A 16116-nucleotide genomic window follows, 5' to 3' on the forward strand; every position below is an offset into this window, starting at 1 on the left:
GAGCAACGCCGCACCGTGTCGAGGTGGATGAAGCTCTCCGTGCTCCCAGAGTCAAAAAGGCAGATTGTATCGTGACCATTTACCTTAATGTCCATTGTGGAACTGGCCAGTTGGTGCGGTCTCGCTTGGTCCAGTGTAACGGATGCCAGCGTAGGGGTCGGTGTGTCGCTGCGGGTATCCGATGAGGCGGTGTCGGGGGCCTGCTGCGTCCCGGCTGTCGTCCAAGATGGCGGCGTCCATGATCCCCATGTGGCTGGAGGCGTCCAAAATGGCTGCTGTACCGGTGATTCGCACATGGCCGGGGAGGTCCAAGATGGCGGCCCGCATGGCCCACACGCGGCGCTGCTGGGGTTCGGGGTGGCTTTGGCCCTGCAGACGCTAGCGTAGTGTCCCTTCTTCCCGCAGCCCGAGCAGATCGCGTTTTTCGCCGGGCAGCGCGCTCTGGGGTGTTTTGCCTGGCCACAGAAGTAGCATTTCTGGCCTTGGGGCACTGCTGTCTGGCCTTGGGACACTGCTGCGGTAGTTGGGCCGTTGTTGGGGTGTGGCTGGGGTGGCACGGCGCTATGAGGCGGTCCTACCGTGTCCCAGGCTGTCATTCCCCGCGGCGTCCACGGTGCAGAGGAGTAGGCATCCATGCCCTGGTAGGCTGCATCCAACGATAGTGCGAGTTCAGAGGCCTTGTTGAGGTCGAGGTTACTCTGCTCCAACAGTCGCTGTCGGGTGTAATTGGATCTGTGGCCCGCTACAAAAGCGTCCCGGATAAGTTCCTCTGTGTACACGGCGGCCTTTGCATCCTTACAACCACAGGCCCGGCCAAGCACAGACAGTGCCTGAAGGTATTCCACGGTCGATTCCCCAGGTTGTTGTTTACGACTCCCCAGGAGGTGCCTGGCGTACACTTCGTTCACTGGGCGCGTGTACTGGTCCTTGAGGAGCTTGATGGCGTCCGCGTACGAGGTTGCGTCTTGGATGACCGAGTACACTCGGTGGTCCACTTTGGAGGTCAGGACATCCAGTTTGTCCTCGTCCGATTTGATTGCTTCGGAGGCGGTCAGGAATTTTTCGAAACACTTAAGCCAGTGAGTAAACTTGGTGGATGAGTCCGCCTCTCGATGATCTAAGTCCAGGCATGCTGGTGTGAGGATCTTCTCCATTATAAAAATGTTGTTAATAAAATTGATGCGCTATCAATTACTCATAAAAGACTGAGAGTTAGAAGAGTAACTAAAGGCTTTTATTAACAACAGAATGGAGGTCTGCCTCGCGTGGTCGACCGGTCCAGGATACAAAGGGCTGGGGAGCAGTCACCTTTATACTAGGACCTGTGGGAGGAGTCAGCCGAGGCATGTCCAGGCATGTACACAGTGGAATAAAAACAGGACAAACAGGAATACAAACAGTGGTTTACCACAATCTCCAAGCTTGCAGACGACACAAAGCTGTGTGGGCGTGTGTACTGTGAGGAGGATGCGGAGAAACTCCAGTATGGTTTGGACAGGTTGGGTGATTTGGCAGATGCGAGGTTATCCACTTTGGTGGCAAAAACAGGAAGGCAGATTATTATCTGAACGGCAATAGATTGGGAAAAGGGGAAGTGCAGCAAGAACTGGATGTCCTTGTGCACCAGTCGCGGAAGGTAAGCATGCAGGTGCAGCAGGCAGTTAAGAAGGCAAATGGTATGTTGGCCTTCATAGTGAGAGGATTCGAGTACAGGAGCAAGAATGTCTTGCTGCAGTTGTACAGGGCCTTGGTGAGTATTGTGTGCAGTTTTGGTCGCCTTATCTGAGGAAGGATGTTCTTGCCATGGAGGGAGTTCGGCGAAGATTCACCAGACTGATACCTGGGATGGCAGGATTGACGTATGAAGAGAGATTGGGTCGATTAGGCTTATATTCGCTAGAGTTTAGAAGAATGAGGGGGGATCTCATTGAAACTTATAAAATTTTAACAGGCCTAGACAGACTAGATGCAGGAAGGATGTTCCCGATGGCGGGGAGTCCAGAACCAGGGGGTCACAGTCTAAGGGTAAGGGGTAAGCCATTAAGGACTGAGATGAGGAGGAATTTCTTCACCCAGAGAGTGGTGAACCTGTGGCATTCTCTACCACAGAAGGCAGTTGAGGCCAATTCATTAAATATATTCAAGAATGAATTAGATATATTTCTTAAGGCTAAAAGGATCAAGGGATATGTGGAAAAAGCAGGGACAGGGTACTGAATTTGGATGATCAGCCATGATCTCATTAAATGGCGGAACAGGCTCGAGGGGCCGAATGGCCTACTCCTGCTCCTATCTTCTACGTTTCTATGTAATCCTCGTCATACATGATGTCCGGAGGGCGGGTGAGGTGTCAATGTCCTCTCTGATATTTTTAGATATTGAAATAATTTAAATTTGCACTATAGCTCGCCAAATAACTGGTCCAGAATGTCTCAAAGTTTACCCACCATTGCATGCTTAGCAGTGGATTCCAGTAACAGCAACAATTGACTGTTCCATTTGGGCTGCCAGCCCCTGGGCTTGGTCAGGAGGGCGAACAAATTAGTTCAAGTTGCAACCCCTGATCGTTAACCTGTGGACCCTGCTGGAAAGCACGGGTGTGCAGACATCGGACGAGGATGGCAGTGATGCCCTTCATGGTTGAACTTCACAGCCGAACAGCCATTCGGGTGAGGACGTTTCCGGTGCCCCCTGGATTTGCAAGAGTCAGAAGAGAGTTTCCTTCTTTCCTCCTTTCCTTATTTCTTGTATTTTTGTATCACAGACCGTGTTGTAAGCTCGAGAATCGTAATGTCCCCTTAACTTATCCCTTTGGATATTTGAAGTTTTTTCTGAACTGCTGTGATGGTAGAAATATTTTTTGATTCAAATTGAACTGCTCTAAATTTGGAGCCCAGACCGTTTTCTATGTGAAGAAACTTCCCGATTAAAATGATTTTGTACTGTTTGCAAGCCTGGTTTTGGGTGAATATATTCTGCAGTGACGCCACTTGTCCTAGAATCATAGAATGGTTACAGCACAGAAGGAGGCCATTCAACCTGGTGAGTTCGTGCTGGCTCTCTGCAAGAGTTCTTCAGCTAGTCCCACTCCCCCACCCTTTCCCCATCAATCAGAGAACTGCAGCTAAGACTTCAGGTGTCTATAAGAGCTGATTTTGCTTCAAAGATTTATTAACGAGAAAGCAAATGCAAGAGAAATGATCAAATGGGGGTTGGGGGATTAGTAACAGAAATACACAGCTGGGGCACATTCACAATAGAATGTAAAACCGAGCAATTTACAAACAGACTACATTTTTTTTAAAACTGCATGCATTAAGAGGTTAGAGAAACGCCACATGGATCATAATTAAAATATGTGTTGCTTTGATTTCAAAGCAAGAATTTTTACTCAAGTTTTAAAAATATTTTAATGGTAGAATTTTTTTATAAAATGGAGAAGAAACCACAAAAATAGAAAGGGGGAGGGGAACGAGTGAGTGACCGGAAGCTCGCACAGAATGAGACAGGAAAAGGCTGAGTGACAGGACAGTGACACAAGTGATGGGGAAAGAGTGAGTGATGGGACAGTGAAACAGGAAGTGACGGGGGAAAGAGTGAGTGATGGGACAGTGAAACAGGAAGTGACGGGGGAAAGAGTGAGTGATGGGACAGAGACACAGGAAGTGATGGGACAGTGATACAGGAGGTGACGTGGGTAAGAGTTGAGTGAAAGGACAGTGATACAGGAAGTGACGGGGAAAGAGTGAGTGATGGGACAGTGATACAGGGAGTGACGGGGAAAGAGTGAGTGATGGGACAGTGATACAGGGAGTGACGGGGAAAGAGAGTGATGGGACAGTGATACAGGGAGTGACAGGGAAAGAGTGAGTGATGGGACAGTGATACAGGGAGTGACAGGGAAAGAGTGAGTGATGGGACAGTGATACAGGGAGTGACGGGGAAAGAGTGAGTGATGGGACAGTGATACAGGGAGTGACGGGGAAAGAGAGAGTGATGGGACAGTGATACAGGGAGTGACGGAAAGAGTGAGTGATGGGACAGTGATACAGGGAGTGACGGGGAAAGAGTGAGTGATGGGACAGTGATACAGGGAGTGACGGGGAAAGAGTGAGTGATGGGACAGTGATACAGGGAGTGACGGGGAAAGAGAGAGTGATGGGACAGTGATACAGGGAGTGACAGGGAAAGAGAGTGATGGGACAGTGATACAGGGAGTGACGGGGAAAGAGTGAGTGATGGGACAGTGATACAGGGAGTGACGGGGAAAGAGAGAGTGATGGGACAGTGATACAGGGAGTGACGGGAAAGAGAGTGATGGGACAGTGATACAGGGAGTGACGGGGAAAGAGTGATGGGACAGTGATACAGGGAGTGACGGGGAAAGAGAGTGATGGGACAGTGACACAGGGAGTGACAGGGAAAGAGAGTGATGGGACAGTGATACAGGGAGTGACGGGGGAAAGAGTGAGTGATGGGACAGTGATACAGGGAGTGACGGGAAAGAGTGAGTGATGGGACAGTGATACAGGGAGTGACGGGGAAAGAGAGTGATGGGACAGTGATACAGGGAGTGACGGGGAAAGAGTGAGTGATGGGACAGTGTTACAGGAAGTGACAGGGAAAGAGTGAGTGATGGGACAGTGATACAGGGAGTGACATGGGAAAGAGAGTGATGGGACAGTGATACAGGGAGTGACAGGGAAAGAGTGAGTGATGGGACAGTGATACAGGGAGTGACAGGGGAAAGAGTGAGTGATGGGACAGTGATACAGGGAGTGACAGGGAAAGAGAGTGATGGGACAGTGATACAGGGAGTGAGGGAGAAAGAGTGAGTGATGGGACAGTGATACAGGGAGTGACAGGGGAAAGAGAGAGTGATGGGACAGTGATACAGGGAGTGACAGGGGAAAGAGTGAGTGATGGGACAGTGATACAGGGAGTGACAGGGAAAGAGAGTGATGGGACAGTGATACAGGGAGTGAGGGGGAAAGAGTGAGTGATGGGACAGTGATACAGGGAGTGACAGGGGAAAGAGAGTGATGGGACAGTGATACAGGGAGTGACAGGGAAAGAGTGAGTGATGGGACAGTGATACAGGGAGTGAGGGGGAAAGAGTGAGTGATGGGACAGTGACACAGGGAGTGACGGGAAAGAGTGAGTGATGGGACAGTGATACAGGGAGTGACAGGGAAAGAGTGAGTGATGGGACAGTGATACAGGGAGTGACAGGGAAAGAGTGAGTGATGGGACAGTGATACAGGGAGTGACAGGGAAAGAGTGAGTGATGGGACAGTGATACAGGGAGTGACGGGGAAAGAGTGAGTGATGGGACAGTGATACAGGGAGTGACGGGGAAAGAGAGAGTGATGGGACAGTGATACAGGGAGTGACGGGGGAAAGAATGAGTGATGGGACAGTGATACAGGGAGTGACGGGGAAAGAGTGAGTGGGACAGTGATACAGGGAGTGACGGGGAAAGAGAGAGTGATGGGACAGTGATACAGGGAGTGACGGGGAAAGAGTGAGTGATGGGACAGTGATACAGGGAGTGACGGGAAAGAGTGAGTGATGGGACAGTGATACAGGGAGTGACAGGGGAAAGAGAGTGATGGGACAGCGATACAGGGAGTGACAGGGGAAAGAGTGAGTGATGGGACAGTGATACAGGGAGTGACGGGGAAAGAGTGAGTGATGGGACAGTGATACAGGGAGTGACAGGGGAAAGAGTGAGTGATGGGACAGTGATACAGGGAGTGACAGGGAAAGAGTGAGTGATGCGACAGTGATACAGGGAGTGACGGGGAAAGAGTGAGTGATGGGACAGTGATACAGGGAGTGACAGGGGAAAGAGTGAGTGATGGGACAGTGATACAGGGAGAGACGGGAAAGAGTGAGTGATGGGACAGTGATACAGGGAGTGACAGTGAAAGAGTGAGTGATGGGACAGTGATACAGGGAGTGACAGGGAAAGAGTGAGTGATGGGACAGTGATACAGGAAGTGACAGGGAAAGAGTGAGTGATGGGACAGTGATACAGGGAGTGACGGGGAAAGAGAGAGTGATGGGACAGTGATACAGGGAGTGACGGGGAAAGAGAGAGTGATGGGACAGTGATACAGGGAGTGACAGGGGAAAGAGAGAGTGATGGGACAGTGATACAGGGAGTGACAGGGAAAGAGTGAGTGATGGGACAGTGATACAGGGAGTGACAGGGGAAAGAGTGAGTGATGGGACAGTGATACAGGGAGTGACGGGGAAAGAGTGAGTGATGGGACAGTGATACAGGGAGTGACGGGAAAGAGTGAGTGATGGGACAGTGATACAGGGAGTGACAGGGAAAGAGTGAGTGATGCGACAGTGATACAGGGAGTGACGGGGAAAGAGTGAGTGATGGGACAGTGATACAGGGAGTGACGGGAAAGAGTGAGTGATGGGACAGTGATACAGGGAGAGACGGGAAAGAGTGAGTGATGGGACAGTGATACAGGGAGTGACAGTGAAAGAGTGAGTGATGGGACAGTGATACAGGGAGTGACAGGGAAAGAGTGAGTGATGGGACAGTGATACAGGAAGTGACAGGGAAAGAGTGAGTGATGGGACAGTGATACAGGGAGTGACGGGGAAAGAGAGAGTGATGGGACAGTGATACAGGGAGTGACGGGGAAAGAGAGAGTGATGGGACAGTGATACAGGGAGTGACAGGGGAAAGAGAGAGTGATGGGACAGTGATACAGGGAGTGACAGGGAAAGAGTGAGTGATGGGACAGTGATACAGGGAGTGACAGGGGAAAGAGTGAGTGATGGGACAGTGATACAGGGAGTGACGGGGAAAGAGAGTGATGGGACAGTGATACAGGGAGTGACGGGAAAGAGTGAGTGATGTGACAGTGATACAGGGAGTGACAGGGAAAGAGTGAGTGATGGGACAGTGATACAGGGAGTGACGGGAAAGAGTGAGTGATGGGACAGTGATACAGGGAGTGACAGGGGAAAGAGTGAGTGATGGGACAGTGATACAGGGAGTGACGGAAAGAGTGAGTGATGGGACAGTGATACAGGGAGTGACGGGAAAGAGTGAGTGATGGGACAGTGATACAGGGAGTGACGGAAAGAGTGAGTGATGGGACAGTGATACAGGGAGTGACGGGAAAGAGAGAGTGATGGGACAGTGATACAGGGAGTGACAGGGAAAGAGTGAGTGATGGGACAGTGATACAGGGAGTGACGGAAAGAGTGAGTGATGGGACAGTGATACAGGGAGTGACGGGAAAGAGTGAGTGATGTGACAGTGATACAGGGAGTGACAGGGAAAGAGTGAGTGATGGGACAGTGATACAGGGAGTGACGGGAAAGAGTGAGTGATGGGACAGTGATACAGGGAGTGACGGGAAAGAGAGAGTGATGCGACAGTGATACAGGGAGTGACAGGGGAAAGAGTGAGTGATGGGACAGTGATACAGGGAGTGACAGGGGAAAGAGTGAGTGATGGGACAGTGATACAGGAAGTGACAGGGAAAGAGTGAGTGATGGGACAGTGATACAGGGAGTGACAGGGGAAAGAGTGAGTGATGGGACAGTGTTACAGGAAGTGACAGGGAAAGAGTGAGTGATGGGACAGTGATACAGGGAGTGACAGGGAAAGAGTGAGTGATGGGACAGTGATACAGGGAGTGACGGGGAAAGAGTGAGTGATGGGACAGTGATACGGGGAGTGACAGGGAAAGAGTGAGTGATGGGACAGTGATACAGGGAGTGACAGGGAAAGAGTGAGTGATGGGACAGTGATACAGGGAGTGACAGGGGAAAGAGTGAGTGATGGGACAGTGATACAGGGAGTGACAGGGAAAGAGTGAGTGATGGGACAGTGATACAGGGAGTGACGGGAAAGAGTGAGTGATGGGACAGTGATACAGGGAGTGACAGGGAAAGAGTGAGTGATGGGACAGTGATACAGGGAGTGACAGGGAAAGAGTGAGTGATGGGACAGTGATACAGGGAGTGACAGGGAAAGAGTGAGTGATGGGACAGTGATACAGGGAGTGACAGGGGAAAGAGAGTGATGGGACAGTGATACAGGGAGTGACAGGGGAAAGAGAGTGATGGGACAGTGATACAGGGAGTGACAGGGAAAGAGTGAGTGATGGGACAGTGACACATTAAAGATGTCCTGCTGCAGCCCCCGAGTGCGAACTTTGATTGCAGTGTTATCATAGCCTATGAGACCAACAGTGACATGACCTAAAGTTCTGATTTAAGAAAACCACTCTATTTTGGTTTTTGTCTACAATTAAATATTAATTTGTTGAACTGTGTATTTAAGACTAACTTTTCTGTATTAAAATTATAGTATAAGGCTGTATTTTAATCTTGGACTTAAGCCATTTAGAAATTGGTGTCCTGGCTTGTCAAGACCACCCTAGGCTAAATTACTGCCTTACTGCCCACACCCAACCATTAGTACTTCCACAATGAGCATGACATAATTTCTCTGCTGCTGCACCACATAATAAACTAATGAAAAGATTAGAGCATGCAGAGTCAAGGGACAAGTAGCAGAATGGATAGCTAGCTAGCTGCAAAACAGAAAGCAGAGAGTAGAGGTAAAGGGTTAGGTAATTCAGAGTGGCAGACGGTGGGAAGTGGGGTCCGACAAGGATCCGTGGTGGGGCCACTGTTGTTCACAATTTATATTAACGATTTAGACTTTGGAATCAAAACACAATGGCCTAGAAATTCGGTTGTTTGCGCCAGCGGTTAACGCCTAAAGAGACCGAGAATTGGGGCGTTACCTAATGTTGGGGTGGGCGCAATGAAGATAGCGACAACTCCCATATTGACTATACATTTAATGCCTGCGCTAAGTGTTTGTGCACGCCCGCGAGCGCAAGCACATAATGACGTCATTTCATGGTGCAACGCCTTTTAGGGGCGCCTGAGCGGATATTGGGTGGCACCCGGAGCCTTAACGCCTAGCGCTATTAGTGACAGTTCGAAGGAGCGTTAGCAGGCCCTTCTCGGAGTCGGGCGCTATTTAAAGGGGACAGCTCTAGTATAGAAGCTTCAGCCACTTGGCCTGTTCATTGCGATCGTTGGTGGAGAGAGTTGGGGAGCTACTGTGGAGCAGAGTTTTTGGATTTTAGCATTAGAGTACTTGGGACCCTCAAACCTGTCCGGAGCAGTTGGAGCACTAGACCTAACAGCCTTTTGACCAACTGGCATCGGAATGGGAGATGCTTTGGAGGGTGACGGGCTCCTGGCCGAACACTATGAAGGGGCAGAAAGACGGCGGGAGAGAGGGCCGGGATTGGCCAGAAGGAGGAGGAGCAATGGAGGTTGCCCAATCCGAGGGTATGCTGCGAGGGTCTTTAGGGGTCATACCTTGACATGTCGGAGGAGCAGTGTGTGCGAAGGCTCCGAATCGGGATGGACGTTGTTACTGAGCTGTGCCACCTGCTTACTGAGGATCTGCAGCCGTGTCAACGGTGCATGACCTCTCTGTCGGTGGCCGCTAAACTGACTGTTGGCCTCAATTTTTATGGCAACGGATCCTTTCAGTGAGCCATTGGGGACATCGCGAATATCTCTCAGGTTGCAGTCCACTGCTGCATCCGGCAAGTTACAGCTGCCCTTTATAGGCGAAGGCGTCAATTCATCACCTTCCCTCTGATCCTGGAGAAGCAGGCGGAGGAGGAGGAGCAGCATGCGGACGAGGAGGAGGAGGAGCAGGAGGAGGAAGATGGAAGGGCTCCTGAAAGTGGAAGGGCCATCCGTCACTGGCTCATGAGTCGTCTCGAGGCCCCTCTGGCGGAATGATGAGTGTCTTAACTGCTGCGCACTTTGGATGTTTGAAAGCATCTGAAGGCCAGCATCACTAATTATTCACGTACACCATAGCACATTTAAACTTCTCTTTATTGTCACAAAAGTGTTTCATTACAGCAAAACAACGTCATGTCAACAGAAACCATAACAAACAAAATAACAGTAAACTCTTCGGCAAAGCCGCCAAACTGAACAAACTATTTCCAACAATTCCAACAGGTGAGGGTCTCCTTGATTTTGGCCAAAGAAACATCTCGGGACCTCCCTCTACTGCTGGCCCCTTGATGGAGAACGACTTCTCTTTCGCGCTCGGCCCCTTCCCTCCCTGCTGCTCCTACGTAATTGAACCCCAGTGGCGGGGTGAAGGCTGGGGGACGCCTGCTGACTGTCTGGAAGCGCAGAAGCCCCTGAGCGACGGCCTGGCCGACCTCTGGGCTTGGAGGGTGCGGACGCAGGATGCTTGATCTGAGCATGGCTGAAAGCAGTGTGCACTGCAGACGTGCCAGCGCTGGCATGTGGAATGGTCACCTGCCGAGAGAGGACACCTGCACCATTGTCGGACGACACACTGGCTCTCTGAGGGGACCGGCTCGGCTCATCCACCACAATCGCATGCTCCACTGATTCCTGGCCTTGTATGGGACTGGAAGGGCCCGGGGTGATCCTAGCTGATGCAGATAGGGTGGCTGCAGCGAGAGTTCGCGTTGCCACAATCTGGGTGTGGACGAGGCCGGCAAGTGACTGTGTGGCAGCAGTGAGGACCTGTGAGCCGGGTGCCAGTGCTTCGGAGAAGCCCTGGACAGTTCTTTCCATTGCTTCGGACAAAGCTGACCGCTCCACTGCTTCGGACAAGCCCTGGACAGACCTTTCCAGGGATTGTCCGAAGCCCTGAACAGTCCTTTCCATAGCGGCCTCGAAGCCCTGAACAGTCCTTTCCATAGCGGCCTCGAAGCCCTGGACAGTCCTCTCCATTGTTGGTCCAAAGCCCTGGAGAGTCCTGTCCATTGTTGCCCCGAAGCCCTGGAGAGTCATCTCCATTGTTGCCCTGAAGTCCAACACACTCTTTGCCAATGTATCTGTTGACTGAGGCATCCTCCCCACTGCAGCCATCAGCTCAGTGTGCCTGAGCCGGGCCTGGGTGCTCATTTCAGCCAGGCGACGCACCTCCTCTGCACTCTGTGCAGCAGTCATCACTACCTGCCTTGCCCTCCGGGGAGACGGTGGCCGAACTTGCCTACCCCCCTTGCGTTGCTGCATGCCGCTTGGTCCGGCAACTGCCTGATCATCAGAGCCCCCCCCCCCCCTCCCCCCCAGGGAACTACTATCCCCAGTCTGTACATGTGTATGCTCCTCTGAGATTGGAGCAGATGGTCCGGCTTCCTCCTGATCCTCACCTCCGGAGGCACTGGCAGCTTCAGGGCGTGGAGCCCCAGTTGGTGATGCATCATCTGAAAGCAGGGAGGTGGAAGAGTGGCTTTAGCAAAAGGACAGGTTGGCGGAAAGGCATGGCAGATTGCGGCACACTGAGGAAGCATGCGGGCGGGGGGACCAAGTGGAAGGAGACAGTTGCAAAAGGTGAGAGCCTTACCCTTGCTGTCGAGAATGGGGTCGGCAGCTGCAGTGGTAACAGGACCAGACAGACGTCCTCCAAGAATCTGGTGCACTCTCTCCTCGAGATCCGTGAGAGTGACCACTTGTGGAGGTCCGCCACCGGTTCGACGCTGCTCCTTTCGCATCGTCGCCAGCTTGGACTGCAGGGGAAAGAAAGGGAAGTTCTGTAACATGATGCCTTGAGAGATCATCTCATGCCCCCCATGGTGCAAGAGCCCTTACATGATGCCTTGAGAGATCATCTCATGCCCCCCATGGTGCAAGAGCCCTTACATGTGGCCTTGAGAGAAATGTCCATGTGTGTGCCCAGAAAGGGCCATGGGTGCTTGCTGACAGATGGCCATTGGGGCATCATGGCAACAGGGTCCTCGAAGTTAGGTGCAGATGGAGGGAATCAGAAGTTTGCATAACCAACACTCACCCTAACGACCCGAGTGAGGTCGTTGAATTTCTTCCTGCACTGAACAGGGGTCCTGGTTGCCAAGCTGTTGGAGTTGACCCTCTGAGAAACCTCCCTCCAAGATCGCCGGTAAGCCTTTTGATTCGGCCTCTTGCCATTGTCAGGATACAGAACATCTCGACGGCGCTCAACTGCAGACACCAAGTGGTCCAGAGCCTCAGTGCTGAAGCGCTCTGCTCTCTGTCTCACCACCTTCATCCTCACCAAGTTTCTTGCGCCAGAGAAGGGCGAGCGCCGAGTCTGAGGCCTACAGGGCGTTGAGTGTAGCAGCTCAGGCTGACTGACCCACCCCTTTAAGAGCTGGCCGGCGCCTGGAAGTCTCGTGGTTTCCGGTAATTGAGATCACCTGCGCTGCGCCCGTCCGCGACGATATTGGGTAGCGCCTGAACTTTTGCGCCTTAGGAGCCCCGTGCAACGTCTGAGTTAGCGCCTCAATCTCCTTTGGGGGCGATGCAACCCAATATCTCGCCAGACAGCGATAAGTTTCGTCTGGCTATAAACTTTGCGCAGCGCCAGTTCTAACGCCTCAAGCGGGGTTATACCCAATTTCTAGGCCAATGTCTACATTTGTGGACGACTCCAAATTGGGGAGATGGCCACCACTGAGGAGGACTGCAACAAATTGCAAGAAGACAGCGAGAGGAAGGGGCTCAGCAGTGCTCTAAAGAGCGCGAGAGAAACGGGCTCAGCGACGCTCTAAAGAGCGCGAGAGGAACGGGCTCAGCGACGCTATAAAGAGCGCGAGAGGAACGGGCTCAGCGACGCTATAAAGAGCGCGAGAGGAACGGGCTCAGCGACGCTCTAAAGAGCACGAGAGGAACGGGCTCAGCGACGCTATAAAGAGCGCGAGAGAAACGGGCTCAGCGACGCTATAAAGAGCGCGAGAGGAACGGGCTCAGCGACGCTCTAAAGAGCGCGAGAGGAACGGGCTCAGCGACGCTATAAAGAGCGCGAGAGGAACGGGCTCAGCGACGCTATAAAGAGCGGGAGAGGAACGGGCTCAGCGACGCTCTAAAGAGCGCGAGAGAAACGGGCTCAGCGACGCTATAAAGAGCGCGAGAGGAACGGGCTCAGCGACGCTCTAAAGAGCGCAAGAGGAACGGGCTCAGCGACGCTCTAAAGAGCGCGAGAGAAACGGGCTCAGCGACGCTATAAAGAGCGCGAGAGGAACGGGCTCAGCGACGCTCTAAAGAGCGCGAGAGGAACGGGCTCAGCGACGCTCTAAAGAGCGCGAGAGGAACGGGCTCAGCGACGCTATAAAGAGCGGGAGAGGAACGGGCTCAGCGACGCTATAAAGAGCGCGAGAGGAACGGGCTCAGCGACGCTACAAAGCGCGAGAGGAACGGGCTCAGCGACGCTATAAAGAGCGCGAGAGGAACGGGCTCAGCGACGCTATAAAGAGCGCGAGAGGAACGGGCTCAGCGACGCTACAAAGAGCGCGAGAGGAACGGGCTCAGCGACGCTACAAAGAGCGGGAGAGGAACGGGCTCAGCGACGCTATAAAGAGCGCGAGAGGAACGGGCTCAGCGACGCTATAAAGAGCGCGAGAGGAACGGGCTCAGCGACGCTATAAAGAGCGCGAGAGGAACGGGCTCAGCGACGCTATAAAGAGCGCGAGAGGAACGGGCTCAGCGACGCTATAAAGAGCGCGAGAGGAACGGGCTCAGCGACGCTACAAAGAGCGGGAGAGGAACGGGCTCAGCGACGCTATAAAGAGCGCGAGAGGAACGGGCTCAGCGACGCTATAAAGAGCGCGAGAGGAACGGGCTCAGCGACGCTATAAAGAGCGCGAGAGGAACGGGCTCAGCGACGCTATAAAGAGCGCGAGAGGAACGGGCTCAGCGACGCTATAAAGAGCGCGAGAGGAACGGGCTCAGCGACGCGCGAGAGGAATGGGCTCAGCGACGCTCGAGCGCGAGAGGAACGGGCTCAGCGATGCTATAAAGAGCGCGAGAGGAACGGGCTCAGCGACGCTATAAAGAGCGCGAGAGGAATGGGCTCAGCGACGCTATAAAGAGCGCGAGAGGAACGGGCTCAGCGACGCTATAAAGAGCGCGAGAGGAACGGGCTCAGCGACGCTCGAGCGCGAGAGGAACGGGCTCAGCGACGCTATAAAGAGCGGGAGAGGAACGGGCTCAGCGACGCTATAAAGAGCGCGAGAGGAACGGGCTCAGCGACGCTATAAAGAGCGCGAGAGGAACGGGCTCAGCGACGCTATTAAGAGCGCGAGAGGAACGGGCTCAGCGACGCTATAAAGAGCGCGAGAGGAACGGGCTCAGCGACGCTATAAAGAGCGCGAGAGGAACGGGCTCAGCGACGCTGTAAAGAGCGCGAGAGGAACGGGCTCAGCGACGCTATAAAGAGCGCGAGAGGAACGGGCTCAGCGACGCTATAAAGAGCGCGAGAGGAACGGGCTCAGCAACGCTGTAAAGAGCGCGAGAGGAACGGGCTCAGCGACGCTGTAAAGAGCGCGAGAGGAACGGGCTCAGCGACGCTGTAAAGAGCGCGAGAGGAACGGGCTCAGCAGTTCTCTAAAGAGCGCGAGAGGAACGGGCTCAGCGACGCTCGAGCGCGAGAGGAACGGGCTCAGCGACGCTATAAAGAGCGCGAGAGGAACGGGCTCAGCGACGCTATAAAGAGCGCAGGAGCAGCGAGAGGAGACAAAGCAGCGGCGCTAGACAAAGCCTTCAAACAGAAAAATCAACGAGTGACATCACAGGGCAGCAGGGACCTGAGCGGGAGCAATAGCGGAGGCAGATCAAATAAACGGCGCGACAGAGGAAGGCCCGAGAGCGGAGGCAGCAGACCTGAGCGGGAGCAACTCAACAAAGGCAGAATTTGAAAGAATGGCGTCAGAATTAAAAAGTGATGTCGGCACAAGGGAAGGGGCTGATTGAGTAGCTGGTAAGTGTTTCTAGTTAATAGTCTATAAAGTAAAGGCATGGCAGGGCAACTCAATCCCATGGAATGCACATCATGTGCTATGTGGGAAGTCCTGGACGCTTTGTGTAGCCTGGACGACCACGTGTGCAGGAAGTGTCGCCAGCTACAGCAACTCAAGCTCCACGTTTCGGAGTTTGAGCGGCGGCTGGAGTCACTGCAGTGCATCCTCAAGGCTGAGAACTTCGTGGATAGCACGTTTCAGGAGGTGGTCACCCCGCAGCTTAAAGAGTGTGCAGGCCGAGAGGGAATGGGTGACCGCCAGACAAAAGAGGAGAACCAGGCAGGTAGGGCAGGAATCCCCTGAGCACATCTCGCTCGCTAACCGGTTTTCAGCTCTGAATACTGGTAGGGGCGATGGTTTCTCTGGGGAGTGCAGCCAGAGCCAAGTTCACGGCACCATGGGTGGCTCAGCTGCACAGCGGGGGAGGAAGAAGAGTGGAAGAGCAATAGTCATAGTGGATTCGATAGTTAGGGGAGCAGACATGACTCCAGGATGGTATGTTGCCTCCCTAGTGCCAGGGTCAAGGGTGTTACTGAGCGGTTGCAGGACATTCTAAGGGGGGACCGTTTCTGAGGGAGGTGGGACCTGTACAAGCCGGACGTGTTGTACCTCAACAGGACTGGGACCAATATCCTTGTGGGGGGGTTTGCTAGTGCTGTTGGGGAGGGTTTAAACTAGCTTGGTAGGCGGATGGGAACTTGAGAGTCGATTCAGAAGGGAGAGAAGCGAAGCTGGAAATGGAAGGCAGAAAATTAGTAAGCAAGTTTGGAAGAAAGAGGAAACAAAGGCTAGAAAATAGACAACAAGGGAGTTTGGCAGTGCTAAATGATATATACTTCAACGCAAGGAGTCTAGGAAATAAAGCAGATGAGCTGAGGGTGCAGATAGACACGTGGGAGTATGATATAGCTATTACTGAGAAATGGCTGAAAGAAGGGCAGGAATGGCAGCTCAACATTCCTGGTTACAGGGTTTTCAGAAGAGATAGAGAGGGGGATAAAAAAGGAGGGGGTCGCAATATTGATTAAAGAAACAATTACAGCTGTGAGGAGGGAGGATATCTTAGAAGGATCATCCAGCGAGGCCAACTAAAAAGCAAAAAAGGTGCAATCACACTACTGGGAGTGTACTATAGACCCTCAAACAGTCAGAGGGGGATAGAAGAGCAAATATGTAAGCAATTTTCTGAGATGTGCAAAAATAGGACAGTAATAGCAGGGGATTTCAATTTCCCTAATATTAACTGGGATAAAATTAGTGTGAAAGGTAGAGAGGG

At 52.7% G+C, this 16116-nt stretch overlaps 1 protein-coding gene across 1 annotated transcript in view; it reads left to right on the top strand.

Annotated features, from left to right (window-relative positions):
- The window catches only part of LOC147110762 (uncharacterized protein C16orf52 homolog B), a 46928-nt gene that overhangs the window by 14407 nt on the left and 16405 nt on the right, over positions 1-16116 (top strand). The window lies entirely within an intron of this gene.

Source organism: Somniosus microcephalus, chromosome 11 (genome assembly GCF_052327205.1).
Source record: "Somniosus microcephalus isolate GS21.2 chromosome 11, FLI_Smic_1.0, whole genome shotgun sequence".
In the NCBI taxonomy this organism is placed as follows: domain Eukaryota; kingdom Metazoa; phylum Chordata; class Chondrichthyes; order Squaliformes; family Somniosidae; genus Somniosus; species Somniosus microcephalus.